Source organism: Hippopotamus amphibius, chromosome 15 (assembly GCF_030028045.1).
Source record: "Hippopotamus amphibius kiboko isolate mHipAmp2 chromosome 15, mHipAmp2.hap2, whole genome shotgun sequence".
Lineage (NCBI taxonomy): Eukaryota > Metazoa > Chordata > Mammalia > Artiodactyla > Hippopotamidae > Hippopotamus > Hippopotamus amphibius.
In genome coordinates this window covers 21795515-21802992 of record NC_080200.1, presented here as the reverse complement: position 1 = coordinate 21802992, position 7478 = coordinate 21795515, and positions in this window count along the sequence as shown.

The window sequence follows — 7478 nt, the reverse complement described above, 5'->3', positions numbered from 1 at the left end:
TGGACCGACTCTGGGCAGCATAGGATTTATTTAAATTAATTTTGTTTGGGACCTATGAAACTCATGAACTTAGATATGCAAATAACTCTCAAGGTTTGGAAAGCTCTCAGCCATTATTTCCTTAAATAATCTATCAATCCTCTTCACTCTATTTTCCTTCAGAAATTCCAATAATTCACAAATCAGTTCTTTTGATAGTATCCTATAGCTCTCATAGGCTTTCTTTATTCTCTTTTATTCTTTTTTACTCATTCTCCTCTGGCTGGGTGTTTTCACAGTTCATGTCTTCTATCTCAGAGATTCTTTCTTCTCCTTGTTCTAGTCTGTTACTCTTAATAATCTCTATTGCATTTCTAATTTATTTTATTGTACTGTTCAGCCCCAATATTTCTGTTAGGTTCTTTTTAATGATTGCTATAACTTTATTAAACTTCTTGGTTTTCTTGAATTGTTTTGGGTGCTTTCTTGTAGCTTCTTTTCTTTAAATAGTTAAATTATTTACATAGAAAAGTGCAGATCTTCATTTCTTTGGGATTGGTTACTAGAAGATCATAGTGATCCTTTGATTGCATCCTGTTTCCTTGATTTTTCACATCCCTTAAAGTTTTGCTTTGCTCTCTTCATTTTTGATGTAGCAATCATCATCTCCTGTCTTTATGAATTAGTTTTGGAAGAGAAGTACCTTCTGACAGCCTTGGTAGTGATTCAGAGGCTTTATCAAACTTTCTATGGGTACACTTGCTCCATGATTTTTGCTCCTCCTTGTTTCAGAATTAGTAGGCTTGTGGGGTTTTTTCCTTTCATTTTATTTTTATTTATTTATTTATTTGTCCTGTAAGGCACCAGATTGCATACTGACAGCATTTCTTTTACTTTCCCAAAGGTTGTTCTAAATCTCAAGTTTATGGTCTCTCTGTGGTTCACAGATTTGGGCCCGCTTTCTGTGCTTGCTCAATAACTGTGCCAAAGAACTCTCTCACCACTGCTATCAGTAATATGCACAATGAACTGGCCACAGAGGGGAGAGCTGTGTGCATGAGACTCACTGAGTGCTGGGGGTGACCATGGGCCAGCACATGTGAATCTATGGGTAAGGCCTTCTCAGTGGCTCATGCATGGTCTTCTTGATGGAGTCCATGATGCAGTCAAGAGGATTCAAGTATTTTTACTGCTCTCTGAGGTGCTAGAATATCTCCACCAGAAACATGAACTTCCACAAAGGTCCTCTCATCAATGCATGATTGTTTAAGACAGTGATTTCAAGAGACTCCCAGACCAAGCTAAGAGGAACTGGAACCAGTTCATGGGCCATTGCAGGATCATAGCTGGGAACAAGGTCAGTATGCCTATTATCCAATTGCACAGGTGGGTGAGACCCCTACATGGTCCTTTGCCATATGGTACTAGATCTCATAGTTCCCCAAAAGACATTTTTTGCCCAAGGTTTAATACCAAATTATTTTTGTTGAGGTTAGGGACAAAGTGAGAGATGTCTTATTTCAGTAAGATGAGGATGCCACTTGAGCTCATATTTTATTTTTAATATTAATTTCCATATGTTCCTTGGTCTTATATAGAAATATAATTTGTATTTGTATGTTTTTCTTATATTCTGTGACTACTGAATTCCATTCTTGGTCCTTGGAATTTTGTTGTAGATTCTTTGGTAGATTCCACATCTTACCATATGCAATTAGGAAGAGTTTTATTTCTTCTTTTTTGATTTATATGGTTTTATTTCCTTTTTTGTCTTATTGTGCTATGTTGAATGGCAGTATTAAAAGAAGGCATTCATTTTTGCCTTGCTGATGGTATTAGAGGAAAGCATTTAGTCCTTCAATATTAAGTATATTAGGGTAGATAGACTTCATCAAGTTTTACAAGATGGTATTCATAGTTTAATGGGGGTTTTTCACATATATTGGTGTTGAATTTTTTAAATAATCTTCTTAATTTATATGAGCATGTTATTTTCCTTCTTTTGTCTTTTTTTTTTAATGGTGGTTACATTGATTGAGTTTTAAAAATTGAGTCAACATTACATCCCAGGCATAAACCTAACTTGGTAATGTGTATAATTTATTTTATATTGCTTAATTATATTTTATGATATTTTGTTAAGAACTTTCATGTATACATTCATAAGGGATATGTGTCACTATTTTGCTTATTTGGTAATACCTTTTCTGGTTTTTATATAAGAGTAAAACTGGCTTTATAAAATGAAGTGAGGAGTGCTTTATCCTCTTCTGTTCACTGGAAAAGATTTGCAAAATTGTTGTTAATTCTTCTTTAAATGTTTTGTAGAAATCCCCAGTGATATCATCTGAGCCTAGAGATTCCTTTTTCAGAAGTTTTGCAATGATGAATTTAATCTCCTCCATGGTTATAGGGCTATTCAAATTGTCTGTTTCACATTGGACTAGTGGTAGTAGTTTGTATGTTTGGTCTAATTGGTCCATTTCCCCTAAATTTTCAAGTGTATATTAAATTTATGTGCCCTAATGAGAACCTACTGTATAGCAAATGGAACTCTACTCAGTGCTCTGTGGTGACCTAAATGAGAAGGAAATCCAAAAAAGAGGGAATATATGTATATACATAGCTGATTCACTTTGCTGTACAGTATAAACTAACACAATATTGTAAAGCAACTATACGCCAATTAAAAAAAGCAAAAACAAACAAATTTTTGTGTCAAATGTAGGTATGTGTTCATAGTATTTCTGTACTGTATATTAATGTCTTGTGTACCTATAATAATACTTTCTCTTTCATTTCTCCTATCAGTCCTTTTTATTTGCTCTCATGTTGTCTTCATGAGCCTTGCTACATGTGGTCAATTTCATTGATATTTTCAAAGACCTAGCTGTTTTTTACACTGATCTTCTTCATTGTTTTCCTTTTTCAATTCCATTGATAGTCAATCATATCTCTATTGTTTCTTTCTTTCCTTGTTCTGAGTTTATTTTGCTTTTACTCTTGTAATTTCCTGAGGTTGGCACTTACATTATTTACATGTGGCTTTTTCTCATTTCTAATGTGAGCATTTAATGGTAAAAATTTCTCTCTCAGAATTGCTGTAGCTGCACCTCACAAATTTTAATATGGTGCATTAATTTTCATCTAGTTAAATATCTTTTTAAAATTTCCATGGAGGTATTATTTTAGACCTATAGATTATTCAGAAGCAGATTGTTTAATTTCTGAGTCTTTGGAGGTATTTTTATTATTTCTATGCTATTGACTTCTAGCTTGGTTCCATTGTGGTTGGAAAACACACTCTATATGGATTCGATTGTTTCAAATTTATCAAGGTTTGTTTTATGGCTCAGGTCATGGTCTATCTTGATATATATTCCCTCAACGCTTGAAAAAAACTGCATTCTGTTCCTGTTGAGTAGAGTGTTCTATAAATGTCAGTTAGAGCCTGCTACTTGATTGTACTGTTGAATGCTACTGTATCCTTCATAATTTCCTGTCAAGTTAAGGGAGTGTTTTTAAATTCATTAACTGTAATTGTGTATCCATGTGTTTCTCCTTTTAGCTCTTCTGTCTACTTTACAGCTCTTATTGTTTGGGGCATACATTTAGAATCACTGTGACTTCTTGGTGGATTTACCCTTTCATTATTATATACTATCCTTCTTTTCCTGGTAATTTTATTTGCTCTGAGTCTATTTAAATGATATTAATATAGCCAACACTACTTTCTTTTGATGGATGTCCCCATGGTAAATCTTTTCATTATTTCACTTTCAACCTACCTATATCATTGTATATGAAATGAATTTCTAACAGACAGCATATACTTAGGTCACTGAAAAAAAAATAACTCTGCTAATCTGTCTTTTAATGAGTGCATTTAGAATCTTTACAGTTCATGTATTATTTATATATTAGGGCTATATCTGCCATTTTATTCTTTGTTTTCTGTTTATTTTGACTAACTTTTCCTCTTTTTTTTTTTTTTTCCTGCATTCCTTTGTGTTACTTACATCTCCTTTAGAATTCTATTTGGTTTTTCAATAGCGTCTTTCAGTATATCTATTTTAAATAACTTAGGTTTTTTTGGTATCACATTACTTGCAAATAATATATCACATTCTATTGGTGTCACCATTTCTCCAGTTTGAATGAACTCTATATTTTTCATTTATTTTATCTTACCTTTTCTCACTTATAATTTTCTTAAGGATTTCTTCTGCATGTGTTTCTTCAACATATATAAACATCACAGTGTTTTATGTTTGCTTTGAACATCAAATGTAATTTAGAAAACTTAAGAGAAGAAAGTCTATTGTATCTATTCACAAGTTTACTCTTCCCAAAGTTTTTTCTATCTTCCTAATGTTCCAATATTCCTTCTTCAATTATTTCTTTCCTATTTATACAAATTTCTTTAGCCATTTGTTTAGGGTAGGTCTGCTGGCAAAAAGTTCTCTTAGTTTTTTGTGATCTGAGAATGTCTTGATTTTGTCTTCATTCTTAAAGTGTATTTTCAGTGGACATAGGATTATGGGTTGACATTTTTAAGCACTTAAAAAATGCTGTGACATTTACTTCTGACTTTAATGGTTTCTGATGAGAAGTCCACTGTCATTCAAGTTGCCTCCTGCAACCCCCAACCTCAGAGGTAAGATGCTATTTCTTTCTCCTAGATTTCAAGATTTTTTTGCCTAAAGTTTTCAGAAGTTTGATTATAATGTGTGCTGATGTGGATTTCTCTGTATTTACATGTTTGAGGTTCACTCAGCTTCTTACCTCTATAAGTTTATTTCTTCTACCATTGTTGGACTTTTTTCAGCCATCATTTCTTTAAATATCTTTTAGCCTCACCTTTCTTCTTTTCTTCTGAAAATTTGATGTTAGATCTTTTGTTATATTTACACAGGCCCCAGAGTTTCTGTTCACCTTTCCTTTTTTTGCCTGATATTTCTCTTTCTTGTTCAGGCTAGATAAATTAATTGTCCTATCTTCCAGTTTATAGATTCTTTCCTTTATCCTCTGTTCCACTGTCTATTGTTGACATTATTCATTGAGAATTTTTCAATTACAGTTATTGTATTTTTTCAGTTTTATAATTTTCATTTTTTTTTCATTTTATATTTTCTATTTCTTTGTTGAGTCTGTTTCTTTTCTGAGACTTTCCACTTTTTTTATTTATTTCAAGTGTGTTCATCATTGGTCATGAAGGCATTTTTATAATGGTTGCTTTAAAATCTTGTCAGATAATTATAAAATTTCAGTCATGTTGGTGTCCTGTGATTGTCTTCTCTCATTCAAGTTGAGATTTTTATTGGTTCTTGATGTGACTAGTGATTTCTAATTGAACCTTGGCATAATGTTACTAGACTCGGTAACTGCTTTAAACCTCTTTTAGTTGACCTGCTTTTCTGAAACTGTTCTGACAGGGAAAGAAGCAGGCTCTGCCAGGGCAGTTCTGGATGTTCTCCACTCAGCCTTTATTGATGTCTATGTTGTGGGGAAGGGCTCCTCACACTGTTGGGCATGGGGGAGATTTCCATATCCAATTATGCCTCTGCTAATACCACGCTGGCTGAAATGGGCAAGTGTGCTGCATTACTGTTACCCACATGATCACTGATACAATAGTCAATAGCCTTTTTATCACTAGGCTATGGTAAAAGTCCAAACACTTTAGTAGGCCTCCTTTGACACCATCCCAGAAAGGAGGGGGAGATGCACCATCAGGTGGGAGTGGAAGTCCAGGCTCCTCACATGGTCTCTGATGACACCATGGGAGGTCTCATTTATGCCCAAGGGCATAAAAGTCCCAGGACCCTATTGGTCTTCTCTAACATTACTCCAGCTGGGATGCTTGGAATAGCTCATTAAACTCTGGAGATGGTGAACATCTAGGCTCCCTATTTACCCTTTTCTGGTGGAAGTGTAGATGGGAGCACATTTTTTTCTGTGACGTTTGAGAGGGGTGAAGGAGTTATTGTCAAAAGTTTTCTGTCTTGCTTGGTTTCTTATTTCCCTTTACTCTAACTGTAAAAAGTTGGGTTTTGTTGGAATTTTTCTTTTTAATCTGTAACCTTTGGCTTTATTTGGCTTGCCAATTTTCCAAGATCTAGCCTTGTATAGATGAGGAAGAAAACAACAACAGATATAAGAAACAAGAGAACTCATCACTGTGTTGTTCCAAAGATCCGTAGTTGGTCTGCTCTCTCCTATCCACCATTCAGAGTCTTGTTGTGTTTGTTTTATATATAATATTCAAGGATTTTAATTGAACTTAACAGAAAGAATAAGGAGAAGTACTTCTACTCCATCATCCTGAAACCAAAAGTTCTTAAATAAACTTTGTCATTTTAGAAAAATTTTAGATTTAGACAAAATTTTCTCTTCCATAACTGACTGCACACCATTGGCCACTCTAAGAAGAGAGGGAAAAAAATCACCACAGGTTGATGGCATTTTGAATTTTAGTTTTCCTCAGTCTGCCTATAATTTTTGTTTTCCAGAGTCTTCAGGTCACTCCTATATTTTTTCTCTCAAGTTTCTATAGATGCATTCAGTGGAAGAGATAGGATGAAATGTGTTTGCTTCATCTCATCTGGAATTAGAACCTCTGAATTTGAACTTTCTTTTACCCTTCTCTCCCACAGAACCAACTTCACATTGTTTTCCTCTTTCTTTTATCAAGATCTGATATAAAATCTGAAATAATAGTAAAAATTAATGAATCAGGGAGAAGGATGTCATTATTTCTTCATCATAGTACCTAGAACTTGCTTAATTAACAATAGCTTAAGATAAACATCCTGTACATTTTTCTTATTAAATTAAAAAAATTATTTTAAATTTATAGGTCGTTGAACATGGAAGTAATTATTAGTGATTTTTTGAAGAGTTCTGTTATTCAGATTGACCAAAAAATCTTTAAATAGGGAGAGATTTCCCAATAAAGTTTCTTATTTCTGTTTCATCAGTTACAAGTGAATAAAATATTTAATTCATAAGCCTGAAGTTGGAAATATTCTGTTCAGAGATCCTAGCAAACTAATTTGGTTGTGCTTATTTATGTTCGGGAGTATGCTAAGATTAAATCCGTTTGGATGCTATTTATAAAATAGTCAAATAATAGTTTATAATTTTTAAACCCAATTAGTCTCCAATAAAGATAGGGGGAAAAAAACCCAATTAGTGAAAATATTATCAAAATATGACATATTTTTTACAGGACAGAAAGCAGGCTGTTTCTACCACACGTTGATCATCTGATTAAAGAAGCAAATTTTCAACCTTAAAACTTGTGATTTTTCAACTTTGGGGTTATATTATCTTGCCAACATTTAATTAAATACTTAAGAAATTATCACTGAGCTAGGACACCTGAGATTATAACTGTACCTTTTTGTTTCCTTTCTTCTATTATGGAAAGCTGATGTTGTAAAGAAGTACTGCCAATGCATAAGTTGTGTGTTTTTTTTTTCTTTCAATTTAATTTT